Source organism: Protopterus annectens, chromosome 1.part0 (assembly GCF_019279795.1).
Source record: "Protopterus annectens isolate FY-2018-M chromosome 1.part0, PAN1.0, whole genome shotgun sequence".
NCBI classification, from domain to species: Eukaryota; Metazoa; Chordata; order Ceratodontiformes; family Protopteridae; genus Protopterus; species Protopterus annectens.
Window position 1 is genome coordinate 1389618497 of NC_056725.1, and position 24464 is coordinate 1389642960.

General features: G+C 40.9%; 1 protein-coding gene across 1 annotated transcript in view; it reads right to left on the reverse strand.

Moving 5' to 3' along the window:
- Positions 1–24464, reverse strand: part of MDN1 (midasin AAA ATPase 1) — a 3484183-nt gene that overhangs the window by 3036275 nt on the left and 423444 nt on the right. The window lies entirely within an intron of this gene.

Below are 24464 nucleotides of genomic sequence, written 5' to 3' on the forward strand. Positions count from 1 at the left end.
ATAGTTCATGTTCTTCAAGTAATAGGTTGTACGGTCCTCTTCTGCTGTCTGGTTTAATTTGATCAAGACCTATGAATTTAAAACTGTGGTCAGGAAAGGCAGAAATGTGTTTACTCAAGGCATTATCTGGTTTCATATTTGAGATAGCGTTGACATGTTCATATATATCCTATCTCGCAGCCTCCTTTCTGTCTTACCAATATAAAAACATGTACATATAGTACATAAAGCTCCATATACCACCATTCTAGAATTGCAATCCAGTTTGGCATTCAAGGTATAGGTCTTGTTGTTGATCACGTTTGTTCCCTTTCTTGATGTATTTGCAGTATTTACAACTACCGCAGCAGAAGGTCCCTTTATCTTTAATATTATGACCTCTTCTTTCCAGAAGTGCTTTTAAATTTCTCCTCTTTCTATATGTTGTTTTAGGGGGATTGCTAGAAATTTGGGAGCATCTTTTATCATATGAAAATATAGCCCAGTTCTTATCCATTATGTTTCTTATCATATTACTTTCAAGGCTGAAAGTTGTAATGAATCTAGGGGTCTCCCCTGGATTACTAGTAGTGGCATTGACTACTCTTGAGTCAACCTCGTAGTAGTCAAGAACCCCATTGCTATTGATGGTCTCCTCATCAGTTTGGCCTGCCCTGACAATAATATCTCCTTGGTTGCTATAGGTGATCTTACCCTTTAGTAAAGGGCCTATAGTCCCATTGGCTCTCTTCATTTTGACTTCATCTAAAATGTTTTTTAGGAATACTCTAGGGTACCCTCTGTGGTAGAACATATCCTCAATGAATCCGCACTCCATCATGAAATCATCGTCTCTTGTTACCATTCTAGCTACTCTAATTGCTTGTCCCTTAACTATAGCTTTCTTCTGCCAGTAGGGATGTAGACTCAAAGTGTAGGAAGGAATTACTATAAGTAGTCTTCCTATATATCTTTGCTGAAAACTGTTTATTTACTATATCTTTTGTTAACTCAATATCAAGGTAATTGATTACAGTCTCCTGGAAGTCAAAGGTAAATCTAAGGAAACTTGTCGTTTTATTCATGTAATCAACTAGGTCTATTCCTATGTTTAAGTTCCCTTTAAGGCATATAAAAATATCATCCAGGAATCTGGTATAGTATTTAATGTTGTCTTTTAGTTGGTCTGAATTCAAGATGTATTCGTTCTCCCAGTAGGCCATAACTGCATTTGCAAAACTGGCTCCTACTGGGGATCCCATGGCTACTCCGCATTTCTGCAAGTAGTAGTCTTTGTCGAAAAGAAAGAAGTTGTTCGTCAAGATTATATCAAGCAAAGATGTAACTAGATAGACTTCATAGGATGGAGCACCTTTTTTCACTAAATATAAGTTCACCCATTCAAGACCTATATCGTGGGGTATGACAGTATATAAGTCGACTACATCTACTGTAAGGAAATTGAGTTCCTCATTAAATTCAATGTCGTTCATTTTAGTCAGGAAAGCCCACGAATCTTTACTAATTTGGGTTTCATTTCCTAAATATTTTTTCAGGATGTTGTCTACTAGTTTAGCACTTGCATAGGTAAAAGAATTTCTTCCATCAATCAAAGGCCTAAAAGGCGGGTTGTAAAGGTCTTTATGTATTTTGGGTGTAGCAAAAAATATCGGGATTCTAGGCCATTCGCATTTGATGTAGTTGTACATGTCTATGTCTATATACCCCTCAATGAAAAGGTCACTAAAGTAACTCTTCACTAATCTATGTGCACGGTTCATTTCATTGATACTAACTTTTGAGTAGGTGTCATTATCAAACATTTTAGACACTCTAGAAATATAATCACATTGATCAAATAGAGCAAGTCCCCCTCCCTTGTCAGGTTTAATAGCCCTCACGTTGAGGTTTCTAAATAAATTAAGGAAGTCTTTTTCTTCAGTAGTAGTGTTAGGTTTCTTATAGTTTTTGTTGTTACTGAAGACTTTATTTTCCTTGTTAGCTAGAGCCCTCAAGTCAAGTTCCATCATGTCTTCAAATGTCTGAAGGGTTGGGTCCAAGGGGGGGGTTATAATCGCTCGGAATATAATAAGTTGAAGTCTTGTGGTCGGATTTCCCTAGGAGCAAATGTAGATTGAGTTTCCTTACGAAAAGTTTCAGGTCTTTAATGCTTTCAACAAGGTCCATGTGTTGGTTTGGTATGAATGTGTAGCCTTTAGCCAAAAGTTCTACAAAACAGGGTTCTATGTCTAAGCTGGAATAGTTGCATATTTTAAAGTCCCCTGTTTTGTTAGTGATAATCGTAGGAGATCCATCCACATTGGTTATCTCCTCTGTTTGGTCAGGGGGCGCTGGTTGTTTTTTTGGTTATTTTGATTGAAGAAAGTCTTTTTGGGGATAGCTCCTTGGTAGGCATAAGTGAAATTACCTTCTTGTTCATAGTAATTAGGGTTGTTACCATCTCTCTCTCTGTTTCTCCTTAAGCGATGAGACCAAGTATTTTCTCCAGGTTCTGAATTATTTCTTCCAGTAGGGTTAGGGTCAGCCACTCTATTACTGTAATTCAAATCGTCAGTTTCTGTATTTTCATCGCTTACATGTGTTATATTTGCCACCCGTATATTGGTTTGAGATAGAGGTGGTTTAGGGTAGGCTATATTGTTCTTGTAAGCAAGTCGGTCCCTTGCCATTTTCTTATTTTTGTTAGCTTTTAATCTTATTAAAAGCTGGTCAATGGTTGCAAAAGATCTGTCATAATCATATTTGTAACGAGGAAATTCAGTACTAGAAAGAATTTCCCCGTTTAGTTCTTTAACTTCTTTCGATAAATCAACAATCTGCAAAGTGTAATGCTTGATCATGATTTTTAGTAAGCCAAAGCCCTGTTCGTCAAAAAAAGTTAGTAATTCCCTATGGAAGGGAGAGTCAGCTACCAAGCCAGTAGGAAATACGTGGTAGCGTAGACCTTTAGGTACTAGTTTTTCATTGATACATTCATTGAGGTAATTAACCTCCAATTGTAACTTCTTGATCTTAACCATTTTTGTATCAAGAAGTTTAAGTTTATTAGAGTCAGTTCACTAACCTGCAACATATCAGCGTAGTCGGCCGAAAATCCCGTTTCATTTATTCTCTGAAAATTCATGGCACTGGTGTCATTAAGCCATTTGTCGAACCCGGGAGTTCCAATAAGCTCACGACCACCCCTTCCTTCTTCTTGGGTTACTCTTGTGTGCCTTAGCCTACTCTGGTTCGAGTCGGGGTTAATGGCACAGGTTGTTCCTGGTTACAGGTTAGCGTTGTCTCCGCCTTCCACAATAGTATCATGCTGGCGTTGTGCTGGTGTAATACAGTCCTCAGAATCATTACCAGAAGCTGGAGAAACTGCGGTACTGAAGTTGCTAGATTCAAATCTAGCTGTTAGGTTATCCACCCGTTGTGTCAAGGCTAAAATTAGTGCAGTTAAATTACCGTCATTACTTAGTTTCTGGGTCAGCCGCATGGCTTTTGTATAGGAATTGGTGTGAGTCAGGAACCCGGTAATACCTGCCAGGCTTGACTGGGGCTGGAGGTAAAGAGTCTGGGTTAAGGCAGGCCTCCGAATACACATAATCTAGAATGTCTAAGACAGAAGGTATAGCCAGTGGCCTGTGCTGAGGAAGCAAGAGAAAATCCCTAAGCCTTTTCTTGGAGTCTGAGTACTCTTGGCCTTCCCAGTGGAAGTGTTCCCTCAAGGTATGCAAGGTTTCCCCAAAAGAGTAATCCTCAGGGGGGGGGGGGACAGAGGGAATGGACTCCTCTGCATCAGAATCTTCAAAAGGGGAGTATGAATGTTCCTGGTCATCAGAATGCTCTGAAATAATGGAGGCCTGGTCCGAGGAGGATTCTTCCTCCACTCTGGGCCTTTGTCCGGGGTAGAGAACCCCTGATAAGAGTAATCAAATCCTCAGCCATTTTGAGCATCTGCTTTTTAGGCATGGGGCGTTGAGAAGGGCCCTGTGGAGCTCGTCTCTTAGTATGCATGGCTGCTTTAGACTTAGTGAAAGCCTTGATGGAAAAAGAAGAGGAAGGCCTGAAGACACCTTGAGAGGTGGCAGACCTGTCTAAACTCTGAATTTCACCGCCAAGAGTGGCTTCGGTATCGGTAGTCGGGGTGTGGGCCAACGAGCCTGTGACCTCGGGTACAGTAGACACCGCCAATGAAGTGTCGTCGGTAGTCAGGGGCTGCGTAGGCGCCTCACTGAGAACCGGACCACCTGTAGTCGGCTTTGGCGTGGTGTCGGTAGAAGCCGCGGACCTCGTATGTCGGTCCTTATCTTTGCGTCTCTCAAAACTGGAGTCGGAGTATCCGACAACATAATGTAATTAAATTTTTTGCCAAAATAGTGTTGGGCGAACTCCGCCTGACGCTTAATGGTGCGTCTGTTGAATGTAGCACAAAAACTACAGGCCAAGACATCGTGGTCTGGGCCTAAACAAGGAATGCAGAGGGAATGAAAGTCCTTATGCGGTATTTGCTTCCCACATGAAATACAATTATTAACTTTGTCTGACATCGGTCAGAGGCAAGAAAAGTTTCCCCAACGGGGTACTTAGCTTTCAAGAAGACTTAGGTTGCAAAATATTCGTAATCTCAGGAGCTGGCCAACTGGCACTTGCGACCTGCTTCTGCTTCGGGCACCGCGCGGCAAGAAAGACTGGGGAAAACGGCGTCAGCTGGTTCTTTTATACCCCTGTCGCACTGACGTCAGGGAAGAAGCGACGACAACCGACGCCGGACCTAGACTTTGGAATTCGGCCGACAGAGGACCCGCCTGACGGCAGGAAAACCCATCTGTTATGACTGCAGCTGTATGCACGATGAACATCCTGTCAGCCACAACCCCTTAGTTTTGACCTGAACCTCTGAGAAGCATACATCAAACAGTAGGGGACCCAGCACTGACCCCTATGGCACCACACTGGTAACAGGTCTACTGGTTGATGTGGAGTCACCCACTCAGATAGTGTGTCTGGTTTGTGAGCCAGTTGGCAACCCTTCTTACAACACAGGGGTTTACATTCAGTTTGCGAAGTTTCAGTAATGCCTGAATGTGGGATTGGTGTCAAAAACCTTTGCTAAGTAAGTGTACGCTGTGTTCACAGATGTGCCCTCGTCAACAACCCTGGTCACATTTTCAAAGAAGTCCACCAGATTTAACAGGCAGGATCTGCCCTTGATGAAACCAAACTGGGTAGAATCCAGGGTTTGGAAGTTGCCTATGTCTATTTAGGAGGTCCATAATGATATGTTCCATGGCCTTTGAAATGAGGCTGGTCAGGCTTACGGGTCTGTAACTAGGCCACTTTGTGGAGGGGAATAAATGTTGCTGTTCTCCATTCCGCAGGAACAAAGCTTATTAGGCTATGATTGAAAAGGGTACTTATCGGTGATGCTAGTTCATGCTTTTAGCCTGTTTAGAAGACCGCCTGGGATGTTGTCTGGTCCCAGAGAGCTGTGATTGAGAACCTGCTCTACAGATATGTAGGGTATTGGGGGAAGGATTGTGATAAGTTAGGAGGGGATAAGGGAGTGAAACTTTTGCCAAACCTTCTGTGGGGTCAGTACTTCTGCACATGCTTTGGTCCTACCTTTTAGGCTATGTATACAGCTTAAAAAGGCCTTATGGTTATCCTTGGCTGAACTTGTCAAGTATCTCTCAAAGGAGCCCTTACAGGATTTGACAAGTTGACTTATTTGCCTGTCAAGGCTGAGCAGGGTGCTTTCCATTGCTGGGGGCCTTGCCTTAGTTTTCCTGGACAGCAACTTTCTGCATTTATTGTAAAGTTTGTTGATGCTGGATGTCCACCATGGCAGCTTGTTTTTACTCAGGGCTCTAGCTTTGAGACTTTCTGGTACAGCAGAGTTTATACACTATGCAAGTGATTGTTCAGGGCTTTAGTGCAAGCTTCGATGTAATTACCAGTTCCAGCTTTGGGTGGGGCTTGGAATGCATTTATACCTTTGCATAGGAGGGTGTAGTTTGCCCCCCCCCCCAAACACCTTTACTGAATTGTCACTTGTGACACAGGGAAGTTTACATACATATAAATGTAATCAAACTACATTAACATACCATTATACTTCACATATATTACTATACATCATATAACCTAAGCAATATTACATAAAATTATTCACATCCTGCTTTTTTTTTTAAACATCTTTATTAAACTTTCACTTACTTCACAGGCAATCGTACATTTATATAAACAAAAACAAACCACACTGACTTTCCTAGTTGCAAGCATTTTACATCACAAACCATACTGAGACACTCCCAGTTGCAAACATTATACATACATCACTTATAGTCTACCCAGTCTTTCTTACTCAAATGTTACATAGCTCATTTAAGTACTGCTGCCTTTTAAATCTCATTCTTCCCTTGTATGTATTGTTTCAACAATTCCCATTTTTTTCCTATATAGTTTGCTCCCACCCCTTTCTATGGATCTTAATTCCAGTTGTTTTATCTATTACGATATTCACTACTTCCAGTATACTTGGTTTAGATTTTGATTTCCATTTTCTGGTAATTGCTTTTTTGGCAGCCACCATTATTACACTCGGCAAGGCCTAACCATGTCTAGGCAATTCCGATTCTGTATCATAGCTCGGAAAAATCTCCCTCATAAGACCAATCTGCCCGCCCAGCATCTCAGACAGTGCATCCCGCAGGGAATCCTTACAGTCTCCCAACTAACTGCACTCCAAGAAAATATGTTCTCAATTAACTCTTTCTTCCCCTTCAGACTTCTAACACTTGCTGTCTGTGGAAAAATTCTCTAGAGTCTACTTGGGGTATAAAAATATTGATGTAAAAGTCGTAAATCTTCTAGATTTTGTTGTATATTTTGAAGACCTACATATATCCTCCCATTGTTTCTTTTTGAATTGCTTATCCAATCTCTGTCCAATTTCTAACCTCCTCTGATTGATTCTTATTCCTTTTTTATTTAAAGGACAACTTTTGTTCTAGATTCTATTAAGAACTTCAGTACTGGTCTTTCGTTTAGGAACCCCCTACTTCTTTCTCTTTGTCTACACACTGAAATTAATCCCCGATAGGGAAGTCCATCTCTAGCTTGCAGTCCAAATAAATTCTTGGCGTCTTCCCATGTGCGTAATGTGTGTTGTACCTTTAAGTAGAATTTCTGAAACCTAAACGTGCAGATATAAATAGCAGACACGTGCTAACTTCAGTGCCATTTTGAGATTACAGCCAGAGTGTGAACATCTATGCATGAGACAACTAATATGTATATACTAAAGCTGCTTGAACAGAACCCACAATGTTTGTTTACTTCATCCTGACTAGATGAGCAACATGGTATCAGACCGGGGATTCCAGAGACTGCTTTTCAGAGCCACAAGGTTAACAGTGAAGGCAAACTAAGCAAATGAAATGCAAAAAAAAGGGTCAGAAACAAATTAAAGGTAATGAAAACTTGCACAAACAATTTATTTTATAAGATAAAATTGAGCACTTCAAGGGTACAAAACGCATTACTAAGCAAAGGAATAGCACAAAAATTTTTATTAAACAAAACGAGAAGCTTAAAAAGTTTATTAATTAACTGAAATGTTTGAAATTAAGATATTTGATAAAACAAGCATTAGAAAAGCTTATTCAGAATTTAGGTTCAGAATTACCTCAGAATTGCAAAACAAGCATGTTTAGAGTTAAAACGAGCACAAAATATAATGGGCATGAAAAGAGATTGAGCAAAACTAATATAACAAAGGGCAAAAAGGGCACAGTGAGTATAAAAGCAAGGCGACTGAATGTTTGTTGGCGAATTACTGTGTTTTGGCAGAAACTACTACTTCACATTGATTGGCGGTTTGAATACTATAACTAGAGTTATTTGAAGCATCTCAAAGTGTGTAAGAGTGCCTACAGCGTGCGTTTATTACTGTGCATTTACTCCGAAGAGTTTGTTGTGTACCAAGTGCCACTATTTTGTAAAGTGCAGTCAAATATAGCCATACAGAAAAGTTTCTTGTGCTGGGTGTGTCTATTTGCAGAGTGCCACCATTACAGTGTTTCTTGTAATATACAGAGCTGTTTATCAAAGTACTGCCATTTTAGGGAAATTTCAGTGTGCTGTGTTCTATGGTGCAATTACATCGAAATGTTTTTTACTCTGAGCTTCTTCTGTCCAGTTTATTTGCACAATGCAGTTATTTTAAATGTTTCTTGCACTAAGGTGATTTCAAGACGATTACAGTGCACAGGAAAAGTATTTCGCTAAGTTCAGTTATACAGACGCTTTTTGTGCTATTAGGCATAGTTACAAGTACTGGTATAAATTTATGTACATGTGTGTGTTCGTGCATACTGGAAAAAAGTCTTCACTGAGATGTATTAATGGCAGAAGGTTTTCAAAAAATGTTTCCACTTGTATTTGATCAGAATATTTCAGAGAATTGGAGAATATTTGAGCAAGAGTACAATATATTCATACAAGCAGCTTATTCTGATAAAGATGCATGCACCAGGGTATTTTGCTAAATCTATCAGTGTAAGAAGCCACAGAGTGTTCATTTGTACATGCACCAGCAGTATATGAAGGTGAAGTGGCAAATTGTCATATTATTGTACAGACTGAATCAAAGGAAGACCCCCAGTGTTGGAAGCACAAATTTAGAGAAATGTGCAATCCCCAGACCAATGTTACATTACAGAGGCATTTGTTTTACACAATAGATTTAAAGCAAGGAGAAACTTTTGCAGCTTACATTACTGATCTGAGAAATAAAGCTAACATGTATAAGTTTGGTGGCTTGAAATATGAGCTAAAAGACAGGCTCATGTGTGGTATTATTAATGCTGCTGTGAAAAAGATTTTGCTTCGTGACAGTGATTTAATGCTGATCAAAGTTGCAGTTTTGTCAAATTCATGAAGTTACAGAAAGGCACACAAATATGCTTGCAAGTGATAAGAGCATGGTTCTGGCAGGCTCCAGAGCTTTGTAGACAGCATACAACTTGGCAGGCAGAAACAGGCCCAAGCACGTGGCAGCTGTAGGCCATGTGGGTGTGGCAAAGAAAACCCGCAATCTTCCAGCAAGTTCTAAGACTAGTTCAGTTAAAGGACCATGCTCAATGCCATACAAGGGTGAATCAGCAAAACCCAAATCAAGCTTTATTGTTAACGGTCGTAATTGTGGTGTCAACCATGAATCTAAGAGAGAAGTGCTTAGAATCTGGTCAGCAATGCCATAAATTTAAGAAATGGATCCATTTTCAAAAATTTTGAAAGTCAAGTAAGCCTCATACTGTCATAAAGGGTCATTCGAAAAAGCAAATTGATCAAGTTGAACTACAAAAGTCTGCTTTCTATGTAGATGGTGTATCAGTGACTGGTGAAAAGACTAATGCTATAGAGTTACTGGCAAAGAATGAAGTGTTTTGTACTGTCCAGATAAATGGTAAATGGTCAGAGCTCAAAGTGTAATGTTATTGTCAGCAGATACATTTACTAAGGTGAGAGCTAGTGAACAACTAAATGTGACCAGTTGTGTGAAACTTGTTGCTTATGGAGGTGAAGAAATTCAAACCGAAGGCTCAGTAGTGCTTTAATGTTATGTGGCCAAGAACTGTTGTAGCTTATTATTCTATGTAGTTTGAAGACCTGTGCAGTCATTACTGGGTCTCAAGAGATAGTGAGAATGAATCTGCTTTCTTTTACCAAAGTTGTTCATCAAATAAGCACAAGTCACAGTTCCAGCTTCACTAACACGTTTTTCAGAGTATGCTGTTGCTTTCGATGTCGAGTTGTGCAAATTTCCAGTTGTGCATTCTATGAAGTTAGATCCAGAGGTCAGTCTAGTAGTCAGACCTGCAAGAAAAGTTCCAACAGCTATGCAGCATAAAGTCAAAGTTCAGCTGGACAAAATGGTGCAGCAAGGTGTAATTTGTCCAATTACAGAACCTACCGAATGGGTGTTGTCCATAGTAACAGCTCACAAAAAAAGCTCAGACGAAATCAGAACATGCACTGACCCAAGAGATTTGAACAAAGCATTGAAAGACCACATCATCCTATGCATACAGTTGAAGTCACAACTCTAATACCAAATGCCACTGTTTTTTCTCTCTTAGATGCAAAAAGTTAATTTTGGCAAGTAATGCTTGATCGCAAATTACCATTACTGACTAAATTCAGTACCCCATTTGGAAGATACAGATTTCTTAGGATGCCATTTGGAACAAATTCTGCAAGTGAAGTCTTTCAGCATGCAATGGAGCAAATTTTCACGTTATTCTTGTGCCATAATAGTAGTTTTGTTACGTCAGAGGCAATGGTGAAGCAGAGCATGACAGAAATCTTGAGAGGTCTAGACAGAACATGTGAAGTGAACTTAAAGCTTAACCCTCTAAAGGCAAAATTCAGACTACATGAAGTTACATATGTAGGTCCTTTACTTACTAGCAAAGGCTTGAAAACAGATGGTCAAAGTCAAAGCATGACAATACTATTTTTTTTTTAATTTACTCAATCTCAGAAACATAGCCCATGATGATATACTACTTGTCTCACCTGCTCAGGGACTTCTATCTAGGCAAACCAGAAAAGATTGCCCATCAGTCCAAGTTCATTGAGGCCTAAAGCTACAAACAAAGCAATCAAAGCCCAATTATTTAGAAAGCGTTCTTTTCAGAAGTCTAGCTATGACATATCGAGCAGATTTTTTTATCCGGTGAAAGGGAGAGAGACATTGAGGATACAAATGCAGAAAGATTTCGACCGGATTGGTCAAGTATCAAATATATGTGAAGAGTCAAGATCCTATCTTGTGAAATCAGAGGGTGCAGAGTACAAGAGAAATTGCAAGCATCTACTTCCCGTATCAGAACTGTTATCACAGCAATGTTCCTATGATATAGGCTCTAAATCTCAGAGCGATTCAGACAATGTTCCTGTTCCAGAAATTGTCTCGATTCCCATTGCCGTTTCTGATGATGTTCATAACTTCTCAAAGGGTAAACATTCAGCAGAGACAATCCAAGTCGCTAAATCCAACTCCAATTTAGGTCACACAATTTGGTCGCATTTCCAGACCCAGTGTGAGATACACAGGAAATTGGACATAGTTGTATATATATAAGTTTTGTATAACTGCATGATGGAAAATTACTTTGTACCGATAGCATGTCAGTCAATGCAATTTCTCAGAGGGAGAGTGCAGAATAATATATGCAGTGTACCTTTAGAAGCATTTCTAAGACCTGAATATGCATATATAAATAGCAGGCAAGTGCTAGCTTCAGTGCCATTTTGTGAGTACAGCCAGTGTGAACATCTATACATGAGACAACTAATTTGTATATATGTTAATGTTTGTATATAATGAAGCTGCTTGAACAGAACCCACAACTTTCATCTACTTCACTCTGACTAGACGAGCAACACCATGCTATCATCTTTCCCTCTCTAGTTATTTGCTCCCAGTACCTTTGCTCATTTGCCAGTTTTCTCCAATAAATTCCAACCATCTCTTGTCTTTTGTCTGCATCCCTAACTCCAGTTATCCCTATCGTCAGAACCTCCTTTTTCCATTCATTCCCATGTTGGCTTCGTTCTCCTTTGTGTTGACTTGGTTCTCCTTTTTAGACTCCTGTGTTGGTTTAGTTGTCAGAATACTTTCTGCTACTTTATACCAAAAAAGCAGAAAACAAACCAGCGAACAAAGCTCCAGTCCACCAAGAACACAAGCCCAAAAGTTCCTTAACGCGTTTTTATTATTTTGCACAAGTAAAAAGCAGCGTTTTCGCCACAAACACAGTGTGGCTTCTTCAGAGGAATTTTTTAAAAGAGTGCAAGAAGTACCTCCCTTTTTAAAGGAGTTACTGATTACTTAATTAGTAAGCTTAATTGAAAAAGCTTAGTTAAAAAGACAGACACAAAAACCTCGCCTGCTGTTGCATTTACCCTTAAAATTGCATTCAAAGTGCAATGAACAATTGTTTTGCACATCAAAAGCATATGTTATGCGCTCTAAACAAAATAAAACATGTAAATAATCTAAAACAAAAAGTATATGTAGTAACAATATATCAAAAAATGTAATATAACAAGTAAAAGTGTTTCTAAAGGAACAACACAATTCACTCTAGTTAACTTCAAGCAATAAAGAGACCCTTTTGTAAATACTATTTACATTTTTCATTTTTAAGCATTTTTAATGTATATGAACTAGTTAGTCAGATACATTATAGGATTGCATTCTAGGCAGAGTAAGTCTTTGCAGTTAAGTACTGTTGTAATTCCTATCTTCAGTTATTTGACTTCCTTTATTGCATTATTTACATGTTTTATTTTGTTTAGAGTGCATAACTTTTAGTTATGTACTCACCATAACTTCAGATGTTTGGGATCCATCTCGCCTACATTCTGACTGATGGGTTCGGAGCCGATCCCTCGGCTCCGACTCGGCACGCTTATGCCAAAGAGCGAAGTCTCTTATTGGCTGAGCTTATAATATCCCAGGATGCACCACTACCAGTCCCCCAGATCTAGTTTGTCCGCATACATGCACACATGCACGCACTGATTATATAACATCGTCAGATGAAACAAGATAAAAACAGTAGAACTCAAACCGTTCAATCTCTTCTGATCTCCAAGGCAGGGGGAAGGAGGGTGGGTATTAGGAATGTAGGCGAGATGGATCCCAAACATCTGAAGTTATGGTGAGTACATAACTAAAAGATGTTATGTGATCCTATCTCGCCTACATTCTGACTGATGGGACAGCGTCCCTAGCACCTGAATCCTGGGTGGCTCACTGGAAAACACTCCTGAGTACCGTGGAACCAAATGATGCTCGCCCTTTAGATGCCACATCCAATTTATAGTGGGAAATGAAAGTGTGCGGATTGGACCAAGTAGCCGCAGCACAAATCTCAGAAATAGCGAGCTTGGAATGAAAAGCTATAGAAGTCGCCATAGCTCTGGTAGAGTGAGCTTTGATAGATGTTGTAAGTTGCTTATTCAAGAGGAATAAGCCTGAGTTATACAATCTCTAATCCATTTGGAGATAGTAGCTTTTGTGATGGTTTTACCCAATTTATTGTCTGAGAAGGACACAAACAACTGGTCTGATTTACGAATTTGCTGAGTCCTGTCTAAATAGAAGCGCAATTGCCTGTGAACATCCAATTTATGGAGAGTGTATTCTGCTTCATTGGAGAATTTTGGAAAGAAAACTGGTAGCTCTAGAGATTGTTGGAGACAGAGATTAGAACAGACCTTTGGGACAAAGGATGGATTAGGCCTAAGTGATACTCTATCCTTGTGAAAAATCAAGTACGGTGGTTTGATAGATAGGGCTTGAAGCTCTGAAACTCTTCTTGCAGAGGTAATTGTAACTAAGAAGGCAGTTTTCCAAGACAGATATTTTAACTCACATGTAGCAGCCGGTTCGAAAGGGGAAGATGTTAATGCACGAAGCACCAAATCAAGGTCCCACGGAGGCGCAGGATGAAAAACTGGGGGTCTTAACAGGCCCGCACCTTTAATGAAAGTTTTGCATAATCTGCTGCTCATCAAAGGAGGATCCATGGATTCGTGAAATTTAGAGATAGCCGCTAGTTGGACTTTAATAGTAGAGACAGAAGATCCTTGATTAAACAGGGATGTTAAGAATTTCAAAACCTCTGGGATTGGAGCAGTGATAGGGTCTAAGCCCCTGAGTTGAGCCCAGATAGCAAACCTCTTCCACTTACTGAAGTACAATTTCTTAGTGGTGGGTTTGTGGGCCGAAGATAAAATGTGAATAACTTCCGGGTCTAATGTGTGATTTCTGACTAAAGTCGGAAGTGGAGGAGCCAAGCTGTCAACTTCAAGGAGTGAAGGGACTGATGTTGTCGTCCCGACTGATGAATTAGCAGATCCGGAGTTAGATCTAAAGTCCAATAATCGTCCACCGCATGTTTCTTCAGGTAGGGAAACCATACCTGACGAGGCCAGTGCGGAGCAATCAGTATCATTGTGGACCCCAATTGAGAAGCTTTCTGAATGACTTTGGAGAGAAGTGGAATCGGAGGAAAGGCATAAAGTAGCCCTGTTGGCCAAGGTTGTGCTAGAGCATCCATAGCTGCTTCCCCCTGATGTGGAGTCAAGGAGAAGAACCTTTTGCACTTTGTGTTTTGTGGTGTTGCAAACAGGTCGCAGCACGGCGTCCCCCATCTCCTGAAAACCTGAGCTGCTACTGTTTCGTTTAGGGACCACTCGTGAGGAGAGAGAATTGTCCTGCTTAATCTGTCTGCCAATATATTTGATTTCCCTGGAATGTGGGTCGCTACCAAGAAACGGCTGGTAGCTACAGCCCACTCCCACACCCTCATGGCCTCTCTGCAAAGGGGGTAAGATCTGGTCCCTCCTTGTTTGTTTAGATACCAGACCACCGACATGTTGTCTGTGTGGATGGCGATTATGCCCTGAGGGAGAAACTTGTGTAAGGCCTGTAGGGACAGAAGTACAGCCCTCATCTCCAATACATTGATGTGGAGAAAAGTTTCGTCTGGAAGCCAGGAGCCCTGAACTAACCTGCCCAGACAATGCCCCCCCCACCCTGTCTGGGAGGCATCTGTCGTCAGGGTGACCACTGGAGAGGGAATAACAAAAGGACTTCCCTGATTTAGATTGGATGTCTGAAGCCACCAGCGAAGGTCCCGTTTGCATGTTTCTGTAATCATAATGGGGTGATTGAGGGGAAGATCCTGAAAGGACCATTGAGTCGATAATAGCCACTGAAGAATCCTCATGTGCAATCTTGCCAGAGAAACTAGAAGAACCGTGGCAGACATCGAACCTAAAACTTGTAGGACCATCCTGGCTGGGGCCTTGGATCTTGAAATCAGGGATTGAACTTGGCCTTGTAAAGTTTGGATCCTTTCGGTAGGAAGAAAAACGCGCATCAATTTTGAGTCTATCTCTGCTCCTATAAACCTTATGCGCTGAGAGGGCAGCAAGACAGACTTTGACCAATTGAATGTAATTCCCAGGGCAGCACCCAGGGAAAAAGTGGCTTTGAGGCTGTCCATTAGTAGATGACTGGTGGTGGCAGTCAGGAGCCAGTCGTCCAGATAGGGAAACACTTGGAATCCAAGACTCCTCAGGTGAGCAGTTACTACTGCCAAACATTTGGTGAACACCCTGGGGGCTGTGGTGAGACCAAAGGGCAGAGCACAAAATTGGAAATGACTGTCTCCCAGGCTGAAGCGCAGATACTTCCTGGACGCCCGATGTATCGGTATGTGATAATAGGCGTCCTTGAGATCTATGGAGCACATCCAAACATCCTTCTCCAATAATGGGAGAATGGATTGTAACGTGACCATTCGAATTTGGATTTCGTGACGGATTGGTTTAGTCTGCTGAGATCCAATATTGGTCTCAGGTCCCTGTCTTTTGGCACTAAAAAGAACCTTGAGTAATTTCCGGATCCGATCTGGTCTGTGGGGACCGGTTGAATGACTCCTTTTTCTAGCAGCTTTAACGCTTCTGCGGCTGCAATTTCCCTTTGACTGGGTGGTGGGTCCGGGATTTTTTGGACGGTGGGGGTGAGTGTGTGAAGGGAATGGTGTAACCTCCGGCAATTATCCGAAGCACCCATCTGTCCTGAGTGATTGACTCCCAGGCTTTTAGGTGCTTGGCAAAACGGCACCCGACTGGCTCCGGAGCAGCACAGCCGGGCAATCCCTCATGAAGTGTGGGAGGCTGAAGAGCCACGAAAGGACTCGCGGTCTCCAGAATTGCGGGGCCCTCTGCCGCCTCTGGGACGGCGTCTCCCAGAAAAATTTCCCCGTCCTCTGCCTCTGGAAGGGAATCTTCCTGCTGTTGATGGAAAAACTTACGTGATTTGCGGAACCACATCTTCCCTCCTCCTTTAGCCTTGGGATAAGGCCGAAAGGGAGTGGAATAACGTGCACCTACGGCAGATAAAGTTTTTCCTTCTTGCTCACAGCGGGTAAGAGTGTCTTTAACCTTAGGTCCAAATAAAGAGGACCCATCAAAGGGAGCGTCGGCGAAGGAAGACTTGAAGGCCTCCGCAAAACGACACAAACGGAGCCAGGCTTGTCTCCGTAGAGCCACGCCTGTGCCTGCCGCTCTACCCGCCCCTTGCCGCATACGAAATGAGCCTCATGGACGAGTTAGAAATTGAAGCAAGGATAGCCAACTGAGAGCTAACCGACTGGGCTAGCTGCTCAGGTAGGTTACCTGAGAGGAATCTGACAGCTCCTTGACCAGATCCCTCTGAAGCCTGGTAAAATGTGCCAAATAATTCAGGGGCCTTAAAGTAAAGCCCGCTGAAGTCAGGGTATGCTTCCGCATCGTCCATGCTCCTAGACTCCTTATTAGGAGGATGGATGGACGTTGAAGCCTCTGCCACGTCCTGTTGTGTAGCAGATGCCACCACCATGGCATCTACAGCCACGCCTTTAGTCAGGAACTCCTTCTCGGGTGGGGCAGACAAAAATTTGTTAGGGCGAGAAGGGACTGGTTCCACGGTATCTGGATCTTCCCACGCCCTCCCACAAACTAAATCCAGGAGCTCGTCAAAGGGCGGGACACCCAGGAGGCGGAGGGCTGAGCCCGAAGGCCTTGAGGAGCACTGACTCATCAGCAGAGGGGTTTGGATATCCAGCCGCCTCGTTGTTTGAGGATCTCTAAGATGTCTGCAAATGAGACATCATCCGAGGGCGACTTCGGGACCCCTCCGCATCAAGATCAGTGTCCGATGTATAGACTCGGGAGTCCACGTGCTTCCTCTTGCACGATCTCTTCCTTGGGGTTCCTCTGAAGACAACTCCGAAGAACCCTCAGGAGGAGGGAACCCCAATGGGGTAACCTCAGGCCCAGGGGCTCCGCTGCCTGGGACAGGGAACTGCCAAAGACCCAGTCTCCACGCCCAGGGAAGGTGCCGGTAAAGCCGGAGAGATGGCAAGAAGACTTGGCCAAGGCACTCCTCATAGCTCTGAAAGACGGACCCCAGAATCCTGGGAGTGTCCGGTCCCGAGCCATGATAGCAGACGGAAGTCCCGCAGCGAAGCACCGAGAGGGAGGCTCGGAACCGACAGCATAGGTCCCAAACATCACCCCAGGTCCAGCCGAAGAAGTCCGTGTACCAAACTCGGACCCGAAGGCCGGGGTTGGAGTAAGGGTCGGAGCCGACCTAAGATCTCCACCGGCTCCAACAGCACCTGCTCCGGAGCCGGGTGGTCGGAGGAGGAATAGCAATGACATGGGCATGGGCCATCGGCTCCGAAGCCAACTGGGTCGGAGCCGAAACAAATTTTTGAAAGACTGGGGACTGGAACAGTCTTTGGAGCACCCTGTCTATGTCCGAATCTGACATCCTTGATGACCTAGAGGATACTGAACGGGTTCGAGATGGCCTCTCCAATGGCCCCAAGGGGCTAGGGGACCGGCTCCGAGGCGACTCGATGACTATCGGTGCCCAAGGAATACCTACACTAGTTTCCATCGGTGCCGAGGAGGAAGTGTCTGAGCGGACAACCTTTGTCGGCTCCGAGACCAGTGGAGCCGACGAAGGTGACCCGCCTCTCGATGCCCCAGCCATCGGCTCCGAAGCCAGAGGAGTCGAGACTGGTGGCATCGAGGCAGACCGTTCCGCCCTCGGCTCCGAAGTCCTTGGAGCCGAAGGAGAAGCCTGCCTATGTCTTTTGGCGGTCGGATCCGACGGACTGGTCGGAGCCGACGCCCTTTTCTTTTTAGCGGGAGAAGGAGAGGATACTAGAGCTTCTTCGAAGGAGGGTTTTACAAGACCTTTTAATATGAGCTTATTTTTCCTCTCTTGGAGGACCCTCGAGGAAAAAGTGTGACACACGCTGCAGGACTCCTGCAAATGCTTTGCACCCAAACAATAAACACAGAGAGAGTGGTCATCTGTGATCGACATTTTAAAGTTGCACTTGGTGCACTTTTTAAAGCCTGAAGGCCTAGGTACCTGAGACATTCCGGTGAATTAAAGTCCAAAACACAGTACAAACACTGTAAATTATTAAGAACATTCTCTCTTCTTTGATCTTTTTTTTTAGCAAGAAAGATAAACTATCCACAGTATAAAGGATCCGAGATCCCTAACAAAACAGAAGTCACCTACAAACAAAAAGACCGGGAAAGGCCTTTACACACAAGAGGTACTCCTAGTCAACACTCACAACACAAGAATTTACTAAGTAAATTCCACCAAACTCACTCAAAACACAAGAATAGCTGTTAAAACAGCTTTTGTTGAGAAAAATAAAAATTCCTGACAGAAAAACTAGTGAAAATAATCACTACTTAGCTCAGCCAGCTCGAGACCACGTCTTCACTTGTTAGCGGCAAACGAGATCTGGGGGACTGGTAGTGGTGCATCCTGGGATATTATAAGCTCAGCCAATAAGAGACTTCGCTCTTTGGCATAAGCGTGCAGAGTTGGAGCCGAGGGATCGGCTCCGAACCCATCAGTCAGAATGTAGGCGAGATAGGATCACATAACATCATATGCTTTTGATGTGCAAAACAATTGTTCATTGCACTTTGAATGCAATTTTAAGGGTAAATGCAACAGCAGGCGAGGTTTTTGTGTCTGTCTTTTTAACTAAGCTTTTTCAATTAAGCTTACTAATTAAGTAATCAGTAACTCCTTTAAAAAGGGAGGTACTTCTTGCACTCTTTTAAAAAATTCCTCTGAAGAAGCTACACTGTGTTTGTGGCGAAAACGCTGCTTTTTACTTGTGCAAAATAATAAAAACGCGTTAAGGAACTTTTGGGCTTGTGTTCTTGGTGGACTGGAGCTTTGTTCGCTGGTTTGTTTTCTGCTACTTTATGGATATAATTTTCTGTACGATTAAAGGCCTGCATCCAAAAAACTAGTCTCTCCTCGTTTCTTGAGCTTCCCCACTGTTTCATCACCATCCCTTTCCACTATGAATTATAGTTTTCTGCTTATGTTACATATAGGAGTCTTAACTGTGTAGCTCTGAAATACCCATTCAGATTGAGTCATCCTAATCTGCCCTGTTTGACTGGAATAATCATCTTAATTCACTTGACTTTTGCTGTCTTCCCCTCCCAGACAAAATCCTTCAGCTTCTTATTAATTGGCACCCACAACTCCTCCTTGTTGATAAAAATATGGCTGACCTGTGCACAAGACTAGAGACTAAAAACCATTTTAACTGCTTGTATCTTACTATCCATATCCATATAAATAAAGCTTCCATTTTCTCAGTTTTTGCATTATCTTTTGTTTAGTCACTTCCCACGTATCCTTAGCTGCCACACTAGAATCATCTTTAATTCATATTCCTAAATACGTCATTTTACCATATCCCCATAAGTATGGGTATTCCTAACCCAGTTCAAGTGTTGGGACATAACTTACCATTACTGCCTTTGTTGTAGCTTCATTAATTTTCTATCCTGAAAAGATCTGAAACAGTCTTAACTCATTAACCCCGACTACCTTCTCATGGTGCTTCTGTGGTTACACCCAAGTGCACTGCGAGACTATAGAAATTCCATGTTAAACCTGATTAACTTCTCCCAGCGCAGTTAACTTTGCAGTCAGATAGTAACTCTACTGCTAAAAATTAAGTTGTAAACGTAACAACTTTGTCAGGCACCTTAATTTTCAGCATGGAGTTACATGGTATTATTTCAGTTTTCAGAGAAAAATGGCTTGCAAATCACTCTTTCTACTCCATAGCAAGCCAATTTTCTACGTGTAAACCTCCAACAAAACGAACAGCAACACCAGAAACATGGAACCAAGACAGTAAACCTCACCATCACAGCTAGCTTTTCAGAATTAGCGTGCAGGCTTAACTCGAATAAGGCAAGAGAAATGCAATTCCTCCAAAATATTTAATATGAACAGTCCACAAAAAAAAACACCGAACTAAAAAATTCCAAATATTACATATAGCTGTTAAGCGCTTTCATCCGCTTATCGCAGACTTCTTCAGAACAGCTGATCAATTCACAAAACAATCCATTTAAAAATCTTTTTGGCGCCATTATGAAAGTACAAATCTTTTTAAAGTGCCAGTGCTCATTTATACTTAAAAACACTATACATAACTAATCCAAGTATATAGCAACAAACTAAAAATACTTCTATAAATATCAATTATAAAAATATATATAAACAATACATTAATAAACAGTTGCTTAAAATTGATAATCCAATTATTCTTATATTGCACATAAAACACATTATATAAATAGAAACATAATTAACACTTTAGAATACTCAATATTATTATTATGAGTAATTTAAGGAAAGGATCAAGGCAAAACTAAGAAAGGTTTTATTGATATATGATCATTAATACCAGGTATCTTGGTTGCATCTGTCAAAACTTGCCAGATGCTTTCTTTTTTACTTAGTGTTGCCTTGAAATTACCGCCCCTATTTTCTGAACGTACTTGATCTATAATGGCAAAACTGAAATTATGATGAGTACCTTCTTTCTCAATACGTTTGTATAAGGCATTTTTAGTATCATGTACCTTAATTCTATATACATGATCATATATTCTTTTAAGATGCCTCTCAGTTTTGCCAATATAATAAGCAGGATATGAACAGCTAAATAAATAATAATCTTAGAATTACAATTCCCTCTTCTAAATTTTATATACGTCCTATTTAAATTCTGTAATTTTATACCTTCACTTTCATTAATCAAATAACATAGACTACATGATCCACATTTAGTAGTAGCCTTATTACCTTTACTACAATCCCTTTCTTTCCTCCCTAGTTGTAATAACTTCTTAATATTCATACCCATCTTGAATTCAAATTTGGGCTTTTCATCTAATATTTGTTTAATTTCATCATCCAGTGTAAGGTTCTTTCAATATTTATATATTGTTCCCATAATTTCATTAACATAAGGGGAATATGTTAATGAACGTACCCTACCAGTGGGTGTATTACCCAGACTTTTTCCACTCTCTTGATTAATCTTCTTGTCCTATTCCTAATATGGGAACATATTTTTTACCCCATTTGTTTATAACAAATGTGGATACATCATCCAACAGCCCTTTCGGGTAACCTCTATTAAAAAACATAGATGTAATAAATTTATTTCATTTATCATTGTTTAATAATTTGATGACATTGTAGCAGCTCGAATGCATTGCCCCTTGAAAATATTTTTTAAAACAGGTCTTGGATGATGACTGGAATACTCATATATCCATTTGAAAATGTTTCCTTCCTGTAAATCTCAGACTGGAAACCTAATTCCGTGTGCCTGATATAAATATCCAAAATAGGAAATCCCATTATGACTAACACTATAGGTAAATTTCAAAAAACTACTTGTATTTAAATAATTAATGAATTCATCTATCAATTCAATAGATCCTTTCCTTAAGTCAAACATGTCGTCAAGGAGCCCTGTGTAATACGAAATATATTGGTAATATTTACATTTAAATAAAAATGTATTTTCCCACTCTAGCATAACCATACTGGCAAAAATTGGGGCACATGACGCACCCATTGCTACACCCCTTATTTGTTTGAAGTATTCGCCCTCATAATATATACAATTATTATTCAATACTATTTCCATCATATCCAAGATTACATTAATTCTATCCCAGCTCAAAATGGAAAACTTCCTAAGACTATTACAAAAATATTTAAGTCCCTGTTTTCGGGATACATGAGAATAAGTCTACATCATCTATTGTTATATATGTTAACTTCTCATCCCATTTTTCGGGTGTCAGCTGTGATAGAAATACCCATGAATCTTTTATAAGATGGGCAATATTGTTGTATATTGGTTTAACCCATCTATCGCAACTCCTATACTGAACGTCTTGGATTTACTTCCGGAAATAATAGGGCAAAAAGGGGGTTTAATAATGTTCTTATGCACCTTAGGTATGCCTATAATGGTGGCTAGAGTGAGAAATTCCATCTTCATAAATTCATATATTTCTTCTGTTATTCTCTGATCCAATAGATATTCAACACCAAATCAATTTTCCTATAACGGATATTTATTTCACTGATGTGATTTCATAATTTCCTGCGTCAATTAATATATTTTGAATCTCATTTACATAATCATTTGTGTTGTATAACACTATTCCACCCCCCCCAATCTAGTTTCATAACTCTAATACTTTTATTATTCATAAGCTCTACAAGATATTCTCTTTCTTTATTAGTCAAGTTGTCTATAAACTGAAGATTTCTAATGTCTCGATTATGCCGATAAATATCCGAACAAATTAGATTTTCAAAATTTACAACCATTTTATTACGGGGTGGGATACATGTACTCTTCTTCTTTAACATATTGTTCACATTCTTATGAACTTCTTTCTTGTTATTCTTATCAAATAATAAAGCTAGATTTAATCTTCTACAATATAATTTGACATCTATTATAGTATCTACTAAATAAAATTTGAAAGCAGATACATATTTCATTCCTTTTATGAAAAACGTTCCTAATTCTTCCTTTATGCAATAATTAGTAATTATACACAGTAAGATCTTAAACTTGAGGATAATACTGTGTTCATAATCTCTTGCTAATTTCAACACAGGATTATACTCATCTACCATATTAGTACTATCTTTTGTACTAACCAACATATGTGAATCCATCATACAGTCTAATACCGTCTGTATCTGTTCTCCCTGAACTTCTGCTTGTCACTGGGGTAAAATATCAACCCCCTTAAAAATTCATATACTCAGTGTGTGTGTCGCAAGTTCCTTCTACAGACCATTACATCCCAATCCAGAATAAGGTAGGATGGTGTCAACTTTGCTTCGCTCACAGTCAAATTACTGCTGTAGTTACAAGAAATAACAGAATTATTTTGTGATGGCAGATGAAGTATACTTAAAATGTAAGGAACTGAGCTTGGGTGTGTGTAAGAGGGAGTCTGGTAAAAAAAAAAAAAACAACACTATGCTAAGACTCAACAGTGCATAAAGTTTTTTTTTCGGCATCTGGTGTACCATTTTTTTTTTGAAAATGTAAAAGAGTTTTGAGGATTTTCTTGTACTTGGCACACTGTCATTAGTTTTGCGCCTCTTGGAGGCTTGGCATGTATAGAGAGACAGTAGTTGTGACCTGGATATGTATCTGCTGAGTGTAGTTCCCCCCTTTTCCATACGATCAGGGAGAGGGAAAAACGCATACAAACAAGCCACCGAACGCAGGCCGTTGTTGACCAGTAGACTCTGCTCTCTGTGCACCGAACAGGCCATAGGAATACTTGTACCAGTAAAGTAATCGTACAGAGCCAAATTTTATACTGTTACACTGCAGAGGTGGAGCAGGAGGAGGCAACCATTGTACTGCTAGCTGTAGGAGGAGAGTATGTAGACCCAGCCGGCACTTTCTCTGACTACAGCAGCTAAGTAAGGTAAGGGCAAATTTACTGTGACGTGCACTCATCTTATTTGTATGGTTATTGCAGGGGATTATACAAAACCATTTGATTGTTGATTGGGTTAATTTTGACGTAATATCTTATTAGCACTATTAACTGCACACTCTTGTTTTGACAGCTTAACTGTTAAGGGGCTTGCTGTGACTTTTTGTTTTGGTCAGTTGAAGGAGTTTACAAGTGATGAGAGCATGTGCATGTACTTGCACAGTGTGAGGTGTGTGATTTCTCTCACCGGGCACTGTTTTGGAGGGATAGTGCTGTGAGGTGCAAGTTTTGTTTCTCATGGCACAATAGTGCCCTATCAGTCCACTGTTTAATTGTGTTAGCAGTTCACCCCATCTGTTTCGAACAGTTAGAGCTATAGCTTTGTCTGGGTAAATTTGCAGTGAACTGTGATTGAACCGAAGAAGGTGCCCCTTGCGCAGTTTGTTGCTGTTATAAGGAAATAGATGAGCAGCTCCTTAAAGGCAGCGGCCATGAGCCGGATCAAGTGCTTGTGGTGTGCATTCTGTTGTGCGTCAACCATGGTGTGACAAGCTCAGGCGTATTCATTTGCCTGCCTTCTTGTTTTCTTTTATTTCTTTAGTTATAAAATATGGACATAAAAAATTGTAATCTGTTATGCTTCATTTATCACTGTTTTTTGGTGTTGAAGACAATAGTTTACGCAAGGTACTGGTCTCTGGCGGAGAGAACACTCTTTTTTGGTGGCAGTAGTAAATATTGATCAGTAGTCGTTACTAATTTATATGAAAGTGTGTATTTTTTCAGTGTGTAACATGTGCAAGGTGGTATAGCAGTGGTCCTTGTACTTATGAAGTAGTGTTGTCAACTGAGCCCATATTTCAAAGATAGCTGCACCCCTCCCCCTTGTCAGATGTAGTGCCTCATTCTGTTCCTGTGGTCGCTGTTGGAAGAGTGGGACGGACACCTGCTAATTGTGATAATGTGAGATGTTGGGAAATGTGGGTATAAGG